Source organism: Tenrec ecaudatus, chromosome 18 (genome assembly GCF_050624435.1).
Source record: "Tenrec ecaudatus isolate mTenEca1 chromosome 18, mTenEca1.hap1, whole genome shotgun sequence".
Classification (NCBI taxonomy): domain Eukaryota; kingdom Metazoa; phylum Chordata; class Mammalia; order Afrosoricida; family Tenrecidae; genus Tenrec; species Tenrec ecaudatus.
In genome coordinates, this window is record NC_134547.1 from 4,565,469 (window position 1) to 4,587,746 (window position 22,278).

The following is a 22,278-nucleotide window of genomic DNA, read 5'->3' on the forward strand; positions in this document are numbered from 1 at the left end:
CCCACCGGGAGGAGCCCTCCAAGCCCATAGGGGTAATTCTATCCTGGCCCGTTGGGACCCTATGAAGTTTTTTGGTCCCTGATGGAAAGAACTGGAAAATATCATTGAACTTCCCCAGGGTCTCTAGACTGGAAGATTTTAAAGATGCTATAAGGTTTTTAATCACATAGGATGTCTTTTAATCATATTGGGGGCTCCAATTCTTATCACAGACTCATAACATCCATTGTGTCAAGAACATATGTACATTTGTTGCCATCATTCTCGAAATATTTGCCTTCTACTTGAGTCCTTAATATCTGCTGCTCAAAAATATATATATATATCTGCTGCTCATTTTCCCCCTCCCTCTCCACTCCAAAAGAAACACCATGTTTCTTATAACATTTTATTAGGGGCTCATACAACTCTTATCTATACATATACATGTATCAATTATATAAAGTACATCTGCACATTCTTTGCCCTAACCATTTTCAAAGCATTTGCTCTCCACTTAAGCCCTTTGCATCAGGTCTTTTTACCCCTCCCTCCCTGCTCCCCCCTCCCCTCATGAGCCCTTGATAATTTATAATTATTTTGTCATATCTTGCCCTATCCAGGCTCTCCCTTCACCCAACACCATGTTTTACATAAAAAGTCAGAATATCCTCAGAAAGGTAGGTTGATTTTATAATAAGATTCAGGTTGATACAACATTGCATGAACAGAATGACTGGTAGACGCTGGAACAGAAGTGAGCCTCTAGAGTTCTTTCTAGTTCTCCAGGGCAGAGTGGGGAAGCATCTCCCACAGGGATGGTCTTCTGTCAAGGCAGCACCCACCATCAGCACTCCATTCCAAGAGCCCTTTCCAGGAAGCCACAACAGGAGTGGCTGTTGGTGAGGAAGCTGGGTGGTGGGGAAGCTGGATCGAAAGATCAGAACCAACTGGTTGTTTCTCCAATCTAGGGCAGCAGGTCCACCTTTGCAAAGACAAGGTAGGTGGGTTCCTTGGCTTATGTGGAAGTGCCCCTTGTGTCCTTGTCAACTGGAGACACCCAAAATGGCCACTCTACTGGGTGCCACAGGCTGCCAGGCTTCAGACGGGAAATGTAGAGGGCAGCCCAACATCTGACCCAGCACTAAGGGAAACAAGGAGACAACTCCAGAGATCCAGGGCACCCCTTAAGCTAGTTTAGGCCTTCAAAATTGAGCACACTAGGTCTCATTGGTTACTACCTAAAATCATGTAGCTCCCTAAATGAGATTAGTAATGGACTGTGAAAGCACAGGGAAGCTGACACAGAACAGAAAAGGCGTTAATGGCAGGGGAGGCATTGGAAATGCCCAGAGCTCACCAACAAGCACTTCTGATGACTCCCCAATGCTTCCTTCAGGCAGTGATTGACACTCCAAATCAGCCAGGACTCTGTGGTCACTTTATGCCTAAAGAACCCTAAAGAACCAGCTAAAGACCAAGGACATAAGACAGGAGAAATTCAAGAACCATCCATCATCTGTCAGTTTGCTTCCGTGATTCTACAGGGCAGGGTAATATAGAAGGGCCCCTGTGGGTCTGACATTTTCGGGGATTAGAGTAAAGTTACCAGATTTTTAACAATCTGTCCCATGTCCCGCAGTTTAAGAAAGGCCCGCTTTTTGGAAAGGATGCACATGCTAGGGTATATGGTTTTTCAGCTGCCATGTGGCTATTTCGCCAGGATGAGTTTCAATGGTGTCCCGCTTTCCCAATTTTAAAAAATCTGGTCGCCTTAATACTATAGAAGCCTGGCCTTCCACCTGCAGAGCAGCGAGGTTTTTAATAACTACTACAGACAGACATCTCAAGTCTGCCAAGGCTGTCATTCTGTATTGCACCCGACCCCAGTCACCAAGATCAGGAGATGCAGTGGGTGATGAACTAGAGCAAGTCTGTGAATTAACCTTTTAGCAGTCAGCGCCCCCCCCGCCCCCACAAAACGGCTGTTCCTATTCCGTGAACGAAGGCAGGGCTCACCAGCAACACTCAAATCTGGGCGCACTTTCCGCAGGTGAGGACAGAAGAATGCCCCCATATTTGAGTCCCACTGGCTGAGCAATCTCAATGGGACCATTCCTGGGGAGGACAACATGGGGTGCTTTGTGCCCCTTGCCCACCCACATGGACACCTCAGGAGGGCATCCAGTTTTAGGACTTAAGACGTGAACCTGGACACATGCCTGAAGTCACTCACAATTGACAGGCACAAGTAGTTGCCTGATGAGGCAAGAGACAGGGCTAAGTCTTCCAGCCAACCAAGATTCGACAGTAAGACAATCTTTGCCTACCTGGGGCAATCCCACCCTATCCTATATAGGTGGCTTGGTATAGAATGGCAGCAAGTTTGATCATGAATTTTTAGACACTGAAATACAACATTATGCATTTTATGCAGGTAGATCAGAAGGCAGAACCGCAGGGTTATGGCATCCCAAATAAGTCAACATTTCCAAAATCTACCTCTCCCATCCCCCTGCCCCCATCCTGACTTCTCACCTTAGGGTTCAGCTGAATGACAGGGCAAGGTTGATGGAACACCCTTGGCTTTTTTTTAAAGCCTTTAGAATAGAAAACATTTTCTTCCGGATGTGGCCCTGGACTGCACCTCATCATAGGACACAAGATGGCGCCACGACCTCACAACTACTAGGGAGTCCCCTGGAGTAGTCCTGCATTAGGCTGCCGGATGTTTACCCATGCTACACCCATGCAAGACAATATTTGTCATTAGAAATTCTCATAATTACGTTATGGTTGTGGATTTAATCACTGCCATTTCATTATGTTGAATTTGTAACAATGAAAATACATCATGCAGATAACATGATTCATAACAGTAGAAACTTGGAAAAGTGGGGTGGTCACCACAACATGAGGGACGGTCTTGAAGGGTCTCAGCAATTGAGCCCCAATAAAATGACTTTTTACAAAAAGGGTCTCGGCATTAGGAAGGTGGGTTGTTGGCTAAAGGCTATCTAAGCGGGTTTCCCTAAGTTGTAAATTAACCCTCAAGATACCCACAGAAGCTGGCCTCAAACAGGGACCCTCAAAATGTCAGCACTTTCCATCACAGATTTAAGGTAAAGCGCTTCCATTCCGAGAATCCCAGTCTGAGGGGTCACAAAGATGGCTTGAAACCCTTCCCCTTAGACATGTGGGAAGCTGCCTGACCCCTCCCCCACAAAGCTACCAGGACTCCTGTCTCTGTAGGGCGGAGACCATTCAAAGAGCCTTCATACTTTACTGATGCTCTCCTGCAATCAAACCTAGGGGCAGTAGTAGTGCTGGCTGTTGGACCCTCATTAACCCCCAAAAGATAAAAATCTGGTACTAAGGGGTGCTTCTGAGGTGTCCCATCAGCTAAATTCTTCCTCGGCAAGGATAACACTCACCCCCCCTTCCCAGCCCTAGGCTGTGCAAGCATACAGCTCCCTCTAGGGTCAGAGGGAGACTAGAAGTGAGACTTCATCCCAACAGGAAATTCTCGAAGCCAGAGCCCACCATAAACACCCAAATCTGGAAGCACTTTCTGGATGTGGAAACAGAAGAGTGCATCCTCATTTGGGTGCCACTGGTTGAGCAGTTCCACTCACTACAGCACTTTGCCTGGGGTCTACCAGGGGAAAATACATCACCCACCCCCCACGTGTCCCAATGACAGGCAGCATCTACCTACGCTGTGAATGCAAGGATGCTTTAAAAAGCTGGTGGAAAAATTATTTCTACGCATCCCACCTTTCCCAACTTTTTTCAAGTAAGTGTGCCCCCCGTGGAAGGCAAGTACTTGCCAGATGGCTCTTCTGGAGTGTCCTCAATCGGTAACCCCCAAACAACGGCAGCACTTCCAAGCATAGAGAACAGAAAGTGCCCCCAAAGTTTGAGTGCTCCAGGTTGAGCGGTCAAGGATGCTGTCAGGGATGCTGTCAGGGATGCTGTCAGGAGGGGACACCTGGAGGCAGGAAGAAAATCTTGTTCACTGAGAAAAAAAGAGTGAGTAAAATACAACCCAATGAATGAGGACCTCATGCCACCCCAAACTCAGAAAATCCCAATCCCACCGCCATCCTGACTTCATCTGGAGCAAAAAGGAAGTTTTCTCCAAGCACTATGGAAAAGTTCCCACAAACCCAATGTGAGTAGTCAAGCCCTATATAGGACAGTGCAAACCTTCCTGAACCACCTACCCTGAAGCTAATAAGCCAGTTAGATCCCTTTATCAGAGTTCACACCGGGAGACCTTTATAGTGTTAAGAGCCATAGGAAATGGTGAGTTACAGTATAGTCCGCAGGAATGGGATAATGGAAACTCCCTGGAGCCTTATATAGCAGAGAGCCAGATGAAAGGATCAGAGCTCTTTCCTTCCCATCTGCCCTCACCCACTCACTGTCTCATGCCCTCCAGGCTACTGCCCTGGGCGATTCCAATCCTGTATCTCAGCCCCCTATGGTCAGACATAAACCCCATACCACTTCAAGTGCTGACATGCTTGATTGCAATCTAGTCACAGCTGGTACAATTCAAACTAAACCCATCTCACCAAGATCCTTGGCCAGACAACAGGAGCTGTGTCCCACACCACCTGTGGAGAGAGCCAAAGGCTTGAGAGATCACAAACAAGGCCTTTGGGGGACTGAGGTCAGTTGAGAGATGCAGCAGGCAGGCAAATGTGTTGTCCAGTGGTTGTTTAGGATGCCCAGAGGCCCGGGTGGAGGGAGGGGCCTTCCCCTTCCCTTCAGCACAGAAGACACCAACGCTCCACCCAGACATCCTGGCAGAATCCAGGCTGTGAACCTCCCTGCTCAAAGTGGAAATATACTCCCAAAGGCCAGTCCTTGAGAATCTGGGTAGCTTACTTATGGAGTGATCCAATTGAGACACTTATTCTTCTGGGGGTACTGCTGTCCTCGGGAGCTCCTTGCTGCTGCGGGCTGGATTGGGAGATTCTTGGATATATTGGCAACAAACTGGAAAGGCCAGCTGAATACCCAGAGGGCCACTGGTCTTGCCTCCCAGCAGTCCTCCTGGGCATCACCCTCAGCCTTTCTGGCAACACTGTCCTGTCCCAAGAGAACATTAGCTAAGGAATCAACTTGCTGCCCAAAAGAACAGAGTCTTATCCAAGGCCAATCCCTCCAGTGTGACCACCTTTAAGCTCTCATCAGCCCAACTGCTTAACAAATCCCAATCCCCTCATCTCCCAGTGCACTAAATTAGCTGTCCTGTCCCCCACCCCTCCCCTACATATCCATAACCAATCAACAGACCAGGAGGTAGTCAGGGGCATACTCAATGTGACACGTTCCTAGTAATTGAATGGTAAATAAAGCTAAGGTTTCTTGGACAATCCACCCATCAAATCAGAATCTACGCCCCCTGCCCTATTAAGTCAGAGAAGCCTGTGGATTCCAGTGTCCCCTGATGAGATCCTCCTGTTCGTGGATTTTAGAGTCTGAGTGATGTCCTTAAACCAAGAGACAATGAGCAGACTCCCAACTGCAGGAACTCAATCTGATGCCTGTTAGTATTTCACTGATTGCAAGAGACCTGGATAGTGCTCTGCAAACCTCATACCCACGCCACTCATCCCAGAGCAAAACTTAAAGAATCCCTGATTTAAAAAGAAAACCAATAAAATTATTTTTTTAATCCCAAGCATGAAACCAAACTCCCTGCCATTGAGCCAGTGGTGACTCAGTCTGCTTATGGGAGTAGAAAGTCTAGCCCTTCCCTGGGGCATCTGCTAGTTGGGTGGGTTTCCTGGACTGCAGTTTGCGCTCGCTAGACCCAAAGCAATGCGCTAAACCCAAGTGAAGCTGCGGATCAACACTTAGCCAGGTATAAAGTTTTACTCAAAAAGCGGGACATAAACCTACTCAAGGGAGCAATCAACAAGCCTGTAAACTCACTTCCTCCTGCTCCCATGAGCATTGGGCAGGTTGAATCACACAATAGGATCTTCATTACCCAAAAGGCAGTTGACCCCCAAATGCCTTCCTAGATGAACCCAACCACACCTGCTCAACCTTGGATGCTAGCTAAAATGCTGTACATTAAAATATGCTTTATATTGTTCATGTGTCAGCCAATTTCGCCTGACTCCCAGGCATTAAGGTCCCTTCTGGCACACGGACAAGGCAAGCCCCAGCGCAACGATTCCCCTGAAGGCCGAGCCCACCATTGACACCCAAATCCGGAAGCACTTTCCAGCTGTAGACCACAGGAGAGTGCCTCCCGATCTGAGTCCCACTGGCTGGGCAATTCCACTCGGAACCTCGCCTGGGCCCCCTCCCCGGAGAGAAAACCAACCCAAGGACCGTCTCCAACAACGCCCCGTTCCTTCCAACTCTGCACAGGGACCGTCGCCAGCTGCTTTCGCGGACCCGAGGGGGCTTCAAAAAGTTGGTGGAAAAATGATCTTTGGCATTCCATTTTCCCCGCCAACTTTTTTGAAGTGCCCACGTGGGAGGCGGGTAACGTGGCGGCCAGGTCGACTGGCCCTCCGAAACGAGGCGGCGGCGCCGGCGCGCGTCCCAAGCGGCAGCACTCAAAGATGGCAGCACTTTCAAGCCTAGAGAACAGAAAGTGCCCCCAAGTTTGAGTCCCACACGTTGAGCGGGTTCCCCAAGGTTGCCACCAAGGTCGAGGGCGGGTGGAACCTCTCGGATCGAGGCCGACTCTTGAGACAACCACCAGTTCGTAATGAGATTCACCTTCCCGGACATTCAGAAAGACATCTTAATAAGGGGTTTACCATGGAAGGGTTTCGCGCGCAAGCACGAGCTTCCTCCAGCTGCCCAGCATCACACACGGCCCTGAGACAGCATCTTTCTGGGGGCGCAGCCTCACGTCCAGGTTATTTCCTGTGGGATAAAACAGAAGCGAGTGGATTGCCTCATCCCCTTAAATTGGCTGGCTTAAATGCTGCACCACTCCCCTTTGCGGAAAAGGAAAAAAACCCTATGGGAACCCTAAGCCCTTATTTTTAAGAAGCCTAAAAATCGCCGGTGTTCTCTGAACTATAATCTTAATAGGGCCAGACTGCCAAAGCTCTCCAAGAGATCTGACCGGCAACCCATCAACGCTGGGAAATACTCACCGTCGGAGAGCTTCAGGACACTCAACTTCAGTTGGCCACCGCGTGCTCAAGACAGGCGTCGGCGCAGCTGGCCTGGCTTCTTATATAGGGAGAGGTGGTTGAGCAGCCCAGCAAGCACTCCCCGCCCACCTCAGGACTTCCCCTGCCCTCCAGGCTTCTGCCCCCGGCCCTTCCTCCCACCAGGGGTCCCAGTTGGCTTGGTCCCCTACAGCTAAAATGAGTATTCCCTTTGACTCAGTTGCTAACTACCTTCATTTACAAGGGATTGTGCTTTCTTGACTGACGCCCCCTCCAATTGTTCCCTGAAAGGCTGTCTGCCATCAGCTTCTTTTCAGACCCATTCAATGTTTGTTATGGGTTGAGATGTATTCAAAAGATAGGTTTGCAGTCTTAATTCCGGTTTCCTGAAGGTGACCTGGTAGAGGATTGGCAGAAAGAAAAAAAAAAGGGAGCTGATACCAAGAGCTCAAGTAGAAAGAAAATGTTTTGGAAATGATAATGGTCACATATGTACAAAGGCGCTGGAGACAATTGGTTTATGGTTTCTTATAAGCGCTGGAAGAGCACCTCCCCCTGTAAAATGATTTATAAAACAGGGAAATCCAGAATAGGGAAAGCTATCCAGGGTGTGGCTAGAAGAAAATGAGTTAATGACAATGAGTACAAGAATGAAGAAAATGTTATAAAACACTAGTGCAGTGAGCATTGTGCATTGCTTGAGGTGACTGAATTATTGAATTGTAGGAATTCGATGCCCATCAAACTGCTGAGAACAAAGAGGAAGCTCTTTAAAGAGATGCATTGACCTAGTGGCTGTTAGAAGGAAAGTCATGATTTAGAGGAAGCAGCAGGGCAGGCTGATAACTACCTTGTTGTGTACAGGGTCACAAGACAAAACATGCTATGACACACATGAAGTTGTGTTCTATATTTCTCTGTGTTTTGGTATAGGAAACTCAGGCACTGACAGGAGGGCAAGTAGAATAAAGGGTTGGGGGCAGGAGGGGTGGGGGTAAAAAATGAGATAATGTTGAAGAGTCCAGGAAGCCAAAGAATGCTTGGAAATGGGTTGTGGTAGCAATTGCACAATCTGCTTGATGTGACCTCTGGAATGATAGGCTATATGTATCAACTCCCAATTGATGACACGTATTTTTAACAAAAACAATACTGGATTTAAAAAGAATACTGGATAAGTAAGAATAATATCTAATAAAATCACCACATATACCAAATACTTATTTAATCAATTAATTTATCATGGATTTTAATGCTTTTCAGGGAAGTTTATTTTATCCCAGTGCATACCTTCTGTATGACAATCATTGTCTTTACAATAAAGTGAATTTGCTTCAAAAAAAATACTGGAGCAGTGAGTTACCTGAATCATGTAAGAAATTGCGACATGGTCTAGATTAAATTTTCCAATAAACATTTCAGAGTCTGCCCTGAAAACAAAATTAAAAACCTGACATCATCTAACAAGCCAACAACAATAATAAAACTATCTTCTCCAGTGGAGCCCTGGTGGCCTGGTGGGTACAAATTGGGCTGAGAGCCACCAGGTCCTCAATTCAAAACCACTAGTCGCCTCTGGGCCTTTCTACTCTCAGGAAGAGTTACAGTCTCAGAAAACCCACAGGAGTAGCTCTGTCTTGTTCTATAGGTTGGCTATGAGTTGGCATTGATTTCATGACAGTGTGGGTCAGTGATCTGCACATGTATGAGGGGACTTCAAAAAGCTCGCAGGGTTACAGATAGCAACTGGAATCACAGGGAATCCAGGACAGATGACTCCTCCAGAACCAGTGATGAGAGTGGCGACGCCTGGAGGGGAGGGTAGAGAGAATGTGGGGTAGAAATCAGGAACTGATTACAGTAATCTACATATAGCCTCCTCCCTGGGGGAGAGACAGCAGAGAAGAGGGCAGAGGGAGACATCAGACAGTGTAATATATGACAAAATAATAATATATGAATGATGAAGGGTTCACGGGGTGGGGGAGTGGGGAGGGAGGGGGAAAATGAGCAGCAGATATTAAGGGCTCAAGTAGAAGGCAAATGTTTTGCGAATGATGATGGCAACAAATGTACATGTGTTCTTGACACAACGGATGGATGGATGGATTGTGATAAGAATTGTATGAGCCCCCAATAAAATGATTTTTTTAAAAAAGAAACTGACAGGGTAAGTTCCCTTATTTGTAAAATTTCTTCTTTCCAGAACTTTCTCAAGCCTCCCTGTGGAATGCAGTGACGTAAGTTGCTGTTAACGTGTGGGTCAACCATCACTCTTCCCACCTTTCCCATCAACCTCCCTAGAAGCTCCTTGTCTCCTGAGCCCTCAGCTCCCTGGGTCCCCTTCTTTCTTAGTTTTCATGGTGAGGGGGCCATCCACAAGAGATTTGTGCTGTTGATTGAATGCCTCCTTAGAATGCTGCTGGTGGTGGGTGTTTTCAGCCTTTATCATTTCAGAAGAATTTCTTCTGCCTGCAAAGACCATTTGGAAGTGCAGATAAGAGACCAAAGACATTTGCATGTCCTTCAGACATGTAGATGAAATCTAGCCAAGCCTTTGTAATTTATCAGTCACCTTGTGGATTGGACAGGGACACCGGGGGAAGAATGGCTGAAGGAGAAGCTGTAGGGACCATTTTGGAACCCAATTTTGATTGTCTTTGAAGGAGAACATTTAGTAAGTCTTAAAAGGGACCAAGGTCATAATGGTATGTGCCTTTGTGTTGTCTTTGTTCGAAAACTCAACACATTTTCTTTCAAGGACATTTGAGATTGGGGTGTTTTGTACCTGAAAACAGGACTTGGATTCCGTGTATAGTTGTAACCCTAATTAAAAAAAAAAAAAACAGAACAAAACTGCACTCACTGGAATCAATTCCGACTCACAGAGACCTTATAGGACAGGGTAGAACTGCCCTGTGGGTTTCTGAGACTCTCTTTACCAGAGTAAAAAATTTCATCTTCGCTCCTGAGGAGTGACTGCTGATTTCAAACTGCTAACCTCATGGTTACCTAACCTTATAGTTAGCACCCCGATCTATAAGCACTACGCCATCAGGACTCCTCACCATTCTAAAGAGCCATTGTAGGTGGACATTCGCCTTGTGGGTTTGCTTCCAAAGATACCCTGTTGGTGTGGCTCAGTAGGCTTTGGACTGCTAACTCGGAGAAAGATGAGGTGTTCTGCTTCCAAAAAGATTTAAAAGCCAAGGCACCCCTGACGGAGCCCTGGCTTCATCCTAAATCTTGAAATAGTCCCCACAACAGTTGAGTCCCTCATGTTCCCTTTCGGATCTCCCAGATGCCAGGGGGAAGTGACGGGGGGCAGGGTGGGGCAGCAGCTCTGGGTAATCTCTCAGGTAATCAGGAAGGCAGGGAGGAGTTGAAGGATCTGCTAGGGCAGGAATTCCAATGAACAAGGCAGTCAAGGGAAGTCCACCACGGAACTCAGACATGCAAATAGAAAAGGGTGGGTGCCTTTGTCCTTCACAATTCTAGCTTGATGATCAACAAAAGACCCCCTCCTGAACTGTCTGTATCACAAAGCTCTGAATAAAGATCTTGGCTGGAGTTACTGCTTTTGTTTGGTTTATCCACTGAAAGAGTCAAACCACTAACAACTCTGTATCACTGTACAGACTTTGGGTTGAGTTTTGATGGCTTGATCAGCCAGCTTCTCCCCACTCTTTCTCTTTATTGGGGAGGCTGAATAAAATTGAGTTTCCCCGTCACTATTCTAAATCATTCTAACGAGTTTCCCCTGGGACCTGAACAACCTCAGAAATGCACAGGGGCGGTTCCACCTGGCTCCGTGGACGCTGAGTCAACGTGGACTTGAAGGTACTGAGTTTGCTCTTCGGTTGGTTTGGTCTCAGGTTGAATACACTTTGGAATCCCTGTGGGGACAGTTCTAAATCCGCCCCATGGTCCTACCACAAGTGGGTTTCCAACTCCTTAGTCTTACCCCATTTCCCACACAGCCGGAGTGAAGGTATCACAAAGCAAATACGATTTCATCCCTCATACGGAATCCCTTATACAAACCACAAGGGAGTCAGATTCAGTTCTGGGGAGGTATGTGGTTTCCCTATGGATTTTCATTCACTGCCATTGAAGTCTATTCTACCACAATCAAGACCATACAGGGCAGACTTGTACTGCCTCTGGGGCTTTTCAAGGCTGTAAATCTTTATAGGAGCAGAGAGCCTCATCTTTCTCCCTAGGAGTGGCCGGTGAATTTGGACAGCTTTTCATTATTTATTTCTTTTAATCATTTTATTAGGGGCTCATACAACTCTTATCACCATCCATCCATACATCCATTGTGTAAAGCACATCTGTACATTCTTTGCCCTCAGCATTCTCAAAACATTTGCTCTCCACTTAAGCCCTTGGCATGGGCTCCTCATTTTTCCCCCTCCCTCGCCACTCTCCCCTACCTCATGAACCCTTGATAACTTATTATTTTGTCATATCTTGCCCTGGCCGACGTCTCCCTTCACCCTCTTTTCTGTTGCCCGGAGTTTGGGCAGCTTTTAGCAGGCAAATGGGTCACCCACTCTATCACCAGAGCCTTTCTCGGTGCAGAGAAAGGTTACCTGTCCACTGTACCATCTCGGTGGCTAAGTGATGAATCAGTCATTCATTGCCATTGTGGGGTTCCAAGATGGTATGTCTTTATGGGAGCAGAGAGCCTCATCTTTCTCCCACAAGGCAACAGCTGGAGTGGAAAGGACCCTGAGTTGTGGTTAGCAACCACCCTATCGCCTAATCCAGGGCACCCCTAGTGCTCTTTAGCATGACAAACAGGCTTGGTGTAGGAAGGACCAAGACATGACACAGACATGAAATGAGCCTGTTAGGTTTCTCTCTCCTGCCTAAATCTCAACCTCGGTCCTTAGCTCCACGCGAGAAAGATTTCACGCCGAAGGCGGGTTCGTGATGCAAGTGAATTTAATGAAAGTTCAAAGAACATCAGGTTTTACGCGGCACCCATAGGAATCCTTTGACCATGCGGCCTGGCAGAGACTGCTCTGGGACACGCAAGGATCTCTCTCCTCCCAGGAAGACCACCAGACTGCCCAAGAGCCCCTCCCTTCCGGTCCCTGCCTTTTCAAGGGTTCCCAGGGGAGGTGTGGTGAACGACCCCAGGTCAATTCCATTGGCTGAATTGCAATCACCCGGCCCAGGTGGGCTGCTCCAGGTGTAACGCCCATCCAAGCCCACCGGCGGGAAAATCCAGCCTTTGTCTTTTGCTGGCTCTCCTGGGCATGCGTAAATGGACTTCCCAATTCCCTAGGCTAAGCTACCTAACAAGCCCACGCTGTTGGGAGAACATTTTTTTTAAGGTGCCCCTAGATTTGCTCCCTGCCACCCTTCAACTGGCCCTAAACATGATTCTCTGCTAAGTGCAAGAAAGAGAAGGGCAGTACAAATAGGTCCTGCCTACACTGGGTCCCACAGTACCTACAGGCTTAAATTCAGGCAAACTAGCTCCAAGTTTGACCTTTGGTCATTCCTCATTCTCTTCCTTGTGCCCTGCCCTACTTCCTTGTCCAAAAATTCCTAAGTCTGTCCTCTCCCCTCCCCCCCGCCCCCCCCCCCCCCCCCCGTCATCCCATCATCAGGGTCCTAGCTCAATCTTCTCACCTCCTGGGACAGACTTTCAGTGCCCACCACCCTGTCTACCTTGAACCCCATGTCCTCCAGCATGTGGCTAACCCAAGATCGTGTCGCGTTTTAAATATCTAGCTAAGGATGCGTTGGCCATTTCTCCAACCTCCGGATGGATGGGTGACTTACCGGCATGGGCTCTCCATGATGTTCAACCTTTACCGTGAATGGTTTTCATCATCCTTAACAGAAGCTCCGTGTCCCCTAAATCTTAAGTCTTTTCTTCTCCCTTCTCGCCTCCTCGTACTGACCCTATGGGAGGAGGGGGCTTGGGGGGAAGGTACCAAACATGGAACTGCTAACCCCAAGGTCCCAGCACTTTGAACCTACCAGTTGCTACTCATTATGATGTGGCTGTCTGCACCCATCACGATTTAATGTCTCGGAAGCACACAGGGTCAGCGCTACTCTGTCCACTGGGTGACTGTGAGTCAGAATCAACTCCATGGCTGTGAGTGCTTTTTAAAATTCCCTCCCCTCTGAAGCTGGAGATCGTGCCCCTGAATAAGAGACAGTTGGCTATGAAAGATGGAGTCTCATATAGGCAGGATGTATTGTCATTGTCACAAATTGAACATCATGAAAGCACAGTGACTCGTTACAAAAACAGTCTGTCATTCTATATGGTGGAATATTTATTTCTCCTTTGTTGGAATATTTATTTCTTTTTTTTTAAAATTTTTTTTGGAATATTTATTTCTAACGACAGTGTTTCTTTCTGTTCTACACAGCTGTTTCTACGCATTGGAACCCGACTCGAGGGCACTGACCTGCAACATAGTTCAGGAACTGAGATGAAATGATTTTCCCAAGGGGAGGAGATTGGAGAATCACTGAATGTGGGAGGGGGAGGGGGAGGGAGGATTAGAACTGATTGTGAAGATGTCTATACAACTCTTTTAAAAAGTGATTTAAGGATGGAAATGTATGATATGTGAATATTAGATTTTAAAAACTACTAGAGAGAAAGGAAGAAAACCTTGACTTGAGGTGGCCGTGGGTGAAGGAGGAAGAACTTGTATTTACTTAGGGGGCACAAGATTGGTTTCAGGGGTGATGGAAGATTTTGGAGAGATCAATGGCAGTTATACAACAAGAATATCATCAGTGGCACTGAGTTACACCTGTTGAAGTTGTTGAAGTGGAGCATGTTCGGGTTTCTTGTCAAAATTGGAAAAGAAAAAAAAAACACACACGAAGAATAAGGAGTATGGGGAGGAAAAAGAAAATGCTCTAAAATAAATATATAAAATAAATCATTTTCCTAAGGGGCCATGGCTGGAAATGGATAGCATCCACTCCAGGTGGCAAGTGGAGCCCAAGAGGGGAGATCAGGCTCCCAAATGCTTGTTTGGCCTTTGGTTGTGTGGTTGGTGGTTCAGGGAACATGACCGATGTCTGACCAGCCATGTAGCTTCCCAACTAACCTGCCCAGCCCTGTCCTACCACAATTTGGACCCCCTGAAGCCTCCATCATTTTTCTAGAACTCTGCAAACTCTTTGCCATTTTCTTAGATGCTTTTTCATTTTCTTCCTTCAAATTCAGAGGAGCCCAGTGGCTTCTAAAGGGCTGATTCTCCACTGAGCTATTGTATTTCATGAAGTGACCTGGTGGCTTCTCCCTGGTTCTGTCTCATAGGGGCCTGGGGACCTACCCCAATACAAAAGTACAGCCTTGGGGACTTGTGGAGACAGCTCTCTCTCTGGAGGACAGAGTGGCCTAGTGGTTATGAGTTGTACTGCTAAGAATAAAGTCAACAGTTCCAAACCACCAGTTGCTCTCTGGGAGAAAGGCAGGGCTTTCTACTCCCATGAAGAGTCTCAGAAACTCACAGGGGCCAGTTCTACCTGTCCTACAGGGTCATTGAGCCGAATAGGAATCAACTTGCTGGCAGGAAGTTTGATTTTTGTTTTTTTTCCCTGTCACCCTGAACCTATCACGTGGTCCGCTAGACTCAGAACACCCCTCTCATCCTTCAAGCTGTCCTCTCCTGTAAGCTCACCTTGGCCCTTTGGGTCCTGTATTTTTTTTCCCTTTGAACTTCAATTGTGAACCTTGTGGAAGTTTACAAGTAGGTCAGTTTGTCACTCAACAACCCCCATGCCTTCTCCCTATTGTTTGGCTCACTGCACACTTGTACTTAGGAATCCTCCTATTATCTGGATCTCAGAAAAACAAAAGGAACCAAAAGAGACGGACTCTTAGACATCTAGTGGATTCTGATTCATCCTGAGTGACCCAGTCGGACAGGGTTGAACTGTCCCCTTGGGGTCTTCAAGGGTTTAAATCCCTACAGGAATAGACAACCTCATTTTCCTCCCATGAGAGGCTGGTGGGTTCAAACGGCATACCTTGTGGTTGGGAAGCAGATCCCTGGAGCCCACTACCCTGCCAGGACTCCTGTGTCTAATCCCAGGTACGCAAATGGTTAAGCGCTGCATGATTAACACAAAGGTTCGGGTGCAAGCCCACCCAGAGGTGCCCTGGAAGAAAGGTCTGAGCATCTGCTTCTGAAAGGCCATATGATGCAGTGTGGTTCCACTGGGACACACATGGGATCCACGCCACACGCATTAACCACTGCCGCCATGAAAGGTCCAGGGGGGAGGGGTGTACGTTCTCATCCACCTTTGAGGGTTTGTTGGTATTAGGCTGGAAGGAATTAGAAATTCCCAAACATTTTAGTCAGGAGATCCCATACCCTAAGGGGGTCTCAGAGAAAGCAAAGAGATGGAAATCATGGAGTTTAGGCAAGAATGTGCCCTTGAGAGGGGGGAAGGTGGTCGTTTGCAAGTCAATGGACCACCCAAGATTAGCATTTTAGCCTCCTCCAGAGGGAGGGCTCACCCCCTTGACTCCAATCCTGAATATTTTCCCTGTGGTGTCAGGGACTTAAGGAAGGAGTTTCTTTGTAAAGACCCTAAAAAGGTGTTTTTGTTTGTTTGTTAAACCCTCTTAAATATAAGAGAATATGCTTATTGGTTGGAACAATATTTGGGGACACCGCAAGACTATGACCCTGACCCTTCAAGTCTGGAAGGGAATTCACTTCCATATTTAGGATAATCAATCCTTAAGGATCAAAGGGCAGCATTTACCCAAGTAACAGAATTCAGAAAGTTAAAGAAAGAAACTCAATAAACTCACTGCCATTGAGTCGATGCCGATACATCGCCACCCTACAGGACAGGATAGAACTGTCCCCATGAGTTTCTGAGACTAGCTCTTGACAGCACTAGAAAGCCTCTTTTTGATCCTGAGGAGGGCCTGATGGTTTGGAACTGGTGACCTTACAGTTAGCAGCCCAATGCTTGCCCATTACGCCAGCCGGGTCCCCTTCTGGGAAAGAAAGAGGAATGGAAACAAGAAGTGATGAAGTGATGACAGCACGTTGAGGGGATTGTAGAATTCAGTGGATGAAATCACCAGAAGGAGGAGGGATTGTTGAATGGTAAGACTGGCCTGATTAAATTTTAAATGGTCTGACAGCGCAACTCTTTTTCATGTATATAAACCATTGGATTGTATGGGATGTGAATGGTGTGTCAATAAAACGGTTTAAAAATTTTAAAATAAATTTAAAGGACAAAACTATGATCTGCTCTGTAGAACTCTAAATATGAACAAGGAAATACTGCATTAAGTATGTGTTTGTGTGTTTCTGTACACCGCTTAACGCCACTAAACCATCTTCCCATCCACCTTGATCGATTTGTCAAGGGCCTAAGGGTGGGGTCACCAAGAGTCAGTCCACAGGGGCTCGAGGGTAGTGATGAGAGTGGGGAGGAGGTGGGTGAATAGTCCTCTTCACCATCTCATCCAAATCCACTGCCTTGTCCTGAAACCCACAGAAGGAAGTGGGGGTGGAAGGGGGAGAGAAGGGTTTAGGATTCCAGCCAGAGTTGGATTAAATGCTTCTCAAGGGCTCAACTCAAGGACTGCAAACATTAGGAGGATGGTGAGGGACCAGGCAGTCTTTCCTGGTGTTCTATGCGCCATTGCTTAAGAGCCACACTGCCTGAGAGCTTGAGATCGAAAGAGATTTGTTCTTCAAAAGGCTGGGGTCCACAGTCAGAGGCCTGACTCCATTTTGAGCCTTGACATAAAGTCAGACACGATCTCGAGCATGTAGTGTGTGCTATTTTACTTAACGCTGTTGGATCCAGTGCCCCTGGATACAAGACAGTTGTTGTTGCTGTTGTTGTTAGGTGCCATTGAGTTGGTGCAGACCTACAGCGACCTCAGCACAACAGAAACAGTCTGGCAGCAATTGTTCCCATCACGAACCCATTGTTCAGCCCAGGTATCCATCCATCCCACTGAGCCCCTTCTCCTTGTCCCCTGCCCCCGCACTTTACCCTGTACCACGTCCATCCATCTCACGCGACTGTCTTCTCCTGACAATAACTCCCAAGGATATAAGGCCTAATCTTGCTGTCTTTGCCTCCAAGGAGCACTCTGGCCCTACATCTCCCAAGATAGATGAGTTTATGCTTTTAGCGGTTAGCCTGAGGTAGTTAGCCTGAGGTGTTTGAGGTAGCTGTTTTACTCAGGTAGCTATTTAAGGTAGGTAATTAAATAGGTAGCCTAAGGTATTTTAGGCAGATAGCCCTAAGGTTTGTGTGTGTGTGTGTGTGTGTGTGTGTATGTGTGTGTGTGTTTGGATTTTCTTAACGCTGTCTCTATGAATTAAAAAAAATAGTTCACAGGTTGGACGTAGAGATGTCACCTACTTACAGGGACTAGATAGTCACTTTCAGTGACTAAAGCTGGGGCCCTGCCTCCTAATTGGTCAACAAGACATCCTCAGACTAAGCTGCGACAAAGCACCTTGTTGTTCTGCTCACGAGACAGGGAGAGGAGGTTGAAGTTGTCAAGGATCATTGTCTTGCTTGGCTCCACAACCGATGCTCAGTAAAGCAGCAGTCAGGAGAGCCAAACGGATCACGGTAGGTAAAATCTGCTGCAAGAGACCTCTTTAGCTCTTTCCGCCATCATTCCGTGCCGCCATCATGGTGCGCGTGAACGTCCTGGCCGACGCTCTCAAGAGCATCAATAATGTCGAGAAGAGAGGCAAGTGCCAGGTTCTCACTAGGCCGTGCTCCAAGGTCATTGGCCGGTTTCTAACTGTGATGATGAAGCACGGCTACATTGGTGAATTTGAAATCATTGATGATCACAGAGCTGGGAAAATTGTAGTGAACCTCACGGGCAGATTAAACAAGTGCGGAGTGATCAGCCCTAGATTTGACGTGCAGCTCAAAGATCTGGAAAAGTGGCAGAACAACCTGTTCCCTTCCCAGCAGTTCGGTTTCATCATGCTGACGACCTCCGCCGGCATCATGGACCAGGAGGAAGCCAGGCGGAAACACACAGGAGGGAAAATCCTGGGCTTCTTTTTCTAGGGATGTAATGCGTCGAAACAAATAAAATGCCAAATTGGAAGGAAAAAAAAAACGAGAGAGAGAGAGAGAGAACTCTTTAGAGGATCAAAGAGCAAGGATGTTACTTTGAAGACTAAGGTGCACTAGGCTGCAGTCCTGGTCTTCTCCACTGCCTCCTGTGCCTGTGAAAGGTGGACCCTGAAGAAGGAAGGCCGTAGAAGAATAGTTGCATTAGGCTTGTGGGGCTAGAGAAGAATATTAAAAGAAAAACTGAGCACCTGATGTCAGGGGCTTGGGTGGAGAGCAAATGTTTTGAGAATGAGGAGGACAACGAATGTGCAGATGTGCTTTACACAATTGATGGATGTATGGATGGTGATGGGAGTTGTATGAGTCCCTAATAAAATGATTTTTTTAAAAAAAGAATATTAAAAATACCATGAACTGTAAAATTAAAAAAAAAAACAAAACCACCCAAATGGATTTGCCTGGGAAGAAGTACAGCCAGAGTGCTCTTCAGGGGCCAGGATGGCAAGACTTTGTCTCACACCCTTTGGACATGGTGTCGGGTGAGACCTGACCCTGGAGAAGGCCCTCATGCTTGGTGATGTAGAGGAGCAGCGAACAGGAGGAAGGCCCTCAGGGAGATGGACTGACACAGAGGCTGCAGCCATGGGCTCCGGCCCAGGCATCATCGCTGCAAGGATGGCTGAGGGTCTGGCAGGCGTTCATTCTGTCATGCACAGGGGTTGCTATGCGTCTGAGCCAATTCGACGACCCCTAACAACATTGCTCTGTTTGCTCCTGGGCAACAGTTCTTTCCGGGAGTTTCCCCTGAAACTTGAGCGAATGGAAAACATCTGTGCATGTCTTCTCCAAGTACGAATTTCAAGTAAAAAGGGCGATCAGATCGCATGTCTCTGCTCTTCTGCTTGCAAACCAGCTGCTGTGCTGTCCTCATCGCTGCGTTACACCTTCCCTTACAAAGCTCTCTATCTTTTTCTTTTTTGTTTTTTTCCCCAGGGGAGAGCGTGAACACAGTCCCTCACTACCACAAAGTATGCAGTCAAGTTTCCTGCATTTGGGGAAATCACAGTGCAATGGGGGAGTCTTGCCCTGGGAAAACCATCTTCCCTGCCAGGGAAGTATACAAAGTTCTGTTTCTGAGGCGCTGACACCAAGGGCTCAAGTAGAAAGAAAAGGTTTTGAAAATGATGGTGGCAACCTAGGTACAAAGGCAGTGCACATGGTGGATGGATGGATTGTGATAAGAGCTGTACAAGTCCCCAGTAAAATGATTGAAAAATAAGAAAAGTCAGCAGCAGCAGCAACAACAACGAAAAAAACCCAAGGTTCTATTTCTCCTTCTAAAGTGGAGTGCGTGAATTGGCGGCAGCGTAACATGACCTGCTGCTCAGGTGATATGTTCTTTACCTGCCACCAAGGTGCCCAGAAGAGTTCTGGGAAAGGAAGGAGAGGACAGACTTTCCCAGAAACAAAAGGGCAAGTTACCTAGGGCTCTCACAAAGGCCTGGTGACCTAGGCCTGGGGCCACAGGTGAGTACTGGGTGGGTTGAGTTCCTTCACAAAACAAAGACATTTGGGAGAAGGTCAAGGTTCACTCTTCCCACTGGTACCAAGACTGCCCTCAGGCCTGTTGTTATGATAAACAGTCATCTGACTTGTTTGGCTCCACAGTGTCTGGGTCTTTGCAAATCCCACAGAAGGGTGACGATTTTTCTGGTTTTTTATTTTTATAGGTCCTCTCTCCTGTGAAGTTGCTAGATGCCATCCAGAGGATTCGGACTCATAGCGACCCCATGTACAAAAGGACCAAACACTACCCGGCCCTGGGCCATCCTCCCAATGGGTAGGTTGGCACTCAGGGTTGCTGCCACTGGGCCAAGCCATCTCCTGGATGGTCTTCCTCCTTTCTGTGAGGTTTCTCCATTGGGTCAGACCTCGGTTCTTGGCTTCACAGGAGAAAGAATTCACACCGAAGCCTCGTTTGACATCCAAGGGAGGTTTCATGAAGGACAAGAGAACTTTCAGGTTTTACAGTCTCGAGAGTAAGCGCTATTTCAGAGAAGCACACCAAACCACACGCAAGCCATGCTGGGGCTCACAATTCGACACGGGCAACCTCATGGGACTGCGCGTTCACACGTGGTGAACTGAGGCCAGAGAGACTGCCGCATGACCGAGAGGCAGGGTAAAAAGAGATCGACCTCATTGGCTAGTGTAAGCCATGAAGAAAATCATAATAATTTATAAATTATCAAGGATTCTGGAGGGGATGGAATGAGCTGTTACCAAGGGCTCAAGTAGAAAGTGTTTGTTTGTTTGTTTATTGTGAACCATATATTTTTTAAAAATCATTTTATTGGGGGCTCATACTACTCTTACCACAATCCATACATGCATCAATTGTGTAAAGCACACTTGTACATTCATTGCCCTCATCATTCTCAAAACATTTACTCTCCACTTGGCATCAGCTCCTCATTTTTCCCACTCCTTCCCAACTTCCCCCTCCCTCCTGAACCGTTGATAATTTATAAATTATTGTTTTGTCTTATCTTATATTGTCCGACGTCTCCCTTCACCCACTTTTCCGTTGTCCGTCCCCCAAGGAGAAGGTTATATGTAGATCCCTATAATTGGTTCCCCCTTTCCACCCCACCCTCCCTCCACTAGAAAATGTTTTGAGAATGATGATGGCAACAAATGTACAAATGTGCTTGACACATGGATGTACATATGGATTGTGATAAGAGCCACCAATGAAATGATTTTTTAAAAAAGGAGAGAGAGAGAGAGAAGCCTTCCAGCCGCCAAGGTATTTCAAACCTCTGACTGGGGAGGCATGGTTGAAGGTACCAGTTGACCCCATTGGCTGTATTAAGCCCACCTGGGTGGGATCATGAGATTGGGCCTGGTTTGGGCCACCCAGGTGTAACCCCCACATGGCTCAGGGACCTGAATTGGAGCATGCTTAGTTAAAGGGTCCTCATAGGTGGTTCATGCTCACCTGATTTCCTTCCCAACCTCCTGTAGGGGGGCTGTGCAAGCACGGGAGGGACAACACCTTGTTCCTGTCTCTTAGCTACCTAACATGTTCACTGACCTTCATGATGTCCTTGACCAGAACTGGGCTTTCCTGATGACATGCCCAAAGCGTATGAGACACGTGGTGGCCTCTCTCCTTAAGAGCATTGTTACGCAGCTTCAAAGATGGGTTCGTTTGCTCTTCTGGCTGGCCTTGGATGGTGCTTACCATATTCTTGGCCAACTCCATCACTGAAACACTGTTGGATTTGTAATGTTCCTTGAGAGTCAGGTGTTGTTCTGAGGACATGCCTGCCCCATTTTCTTCCTACCTTTCTTTTCTCTTTGCTGCAAAGTTTGGATAAAATCTCTGTCCTTCAAGTCATCATTAACTTTTGTGGACATTTTCCACTAGTTTGGGATATATGTGCTGGGGATAACACAAGTGTCTTTGATAGAGGGAAAGCCAATGCTGCAAATACAACAGAATTTAAGGCTTAGTTCATAAAAAATCCAAAATGTTACAGTCCCCTCCCTTCCACTAAAAATTCCCTTGACGCTTAATCATCAGGGATGCTCCAACTGGGGACAGAGGCTAAAAGTAAGATAAGTAGCCAGACCTGAAACATCACCCCCATTTCTATCATTAAGAGCGCTTGAAGCTTCAGGCGGTGGTGGGCTAATGGCCCCTGGAGAAATGTAGGTATAGATAATTTCCTAATGATCTTTGCAAAACCGGCTTTTTTAGAGTGTGCCTTGTATCCTGTGACATTGTAAAAACCTGCTAATCTCCTCCTATAATCATTGTAAAAAACCCATTTCTTATACATTTATTTGGCTCAGGATTGAAACAGCTCGGAGGATGAGAAACCGGGTTGCTTTTCTTCTGCAAGCCCTTGCAGAAATAAGCATAGAATTTCTGGAATCAACCTGGTCTCTGTTTGGGGTTCTAGTAACAGGCATTCCCAGGCCACTTGTAGTTGGACATCTTTGGTCCAAAAAGCATCTCTGGTTCAAGGTCAGTCAATGGGCCTAG

At 47.0% G+C, this 22,278-nt stretch overlaps 1 pseudogene; it reads left to right on the forward strand.

The window, feature by feature from the left end:
• Nucleotides 1–17,819: 17,819 nt before the first annotated feature.
• On the forward strand, nt 17,820–18,215 carry LOC142432260 (small ribosomal subunit protein uS8 pseudogene; annotated as a pseudogene).
• Nucleotides 18,216–22,278: the final 4,063 nt, after the last annotated feature.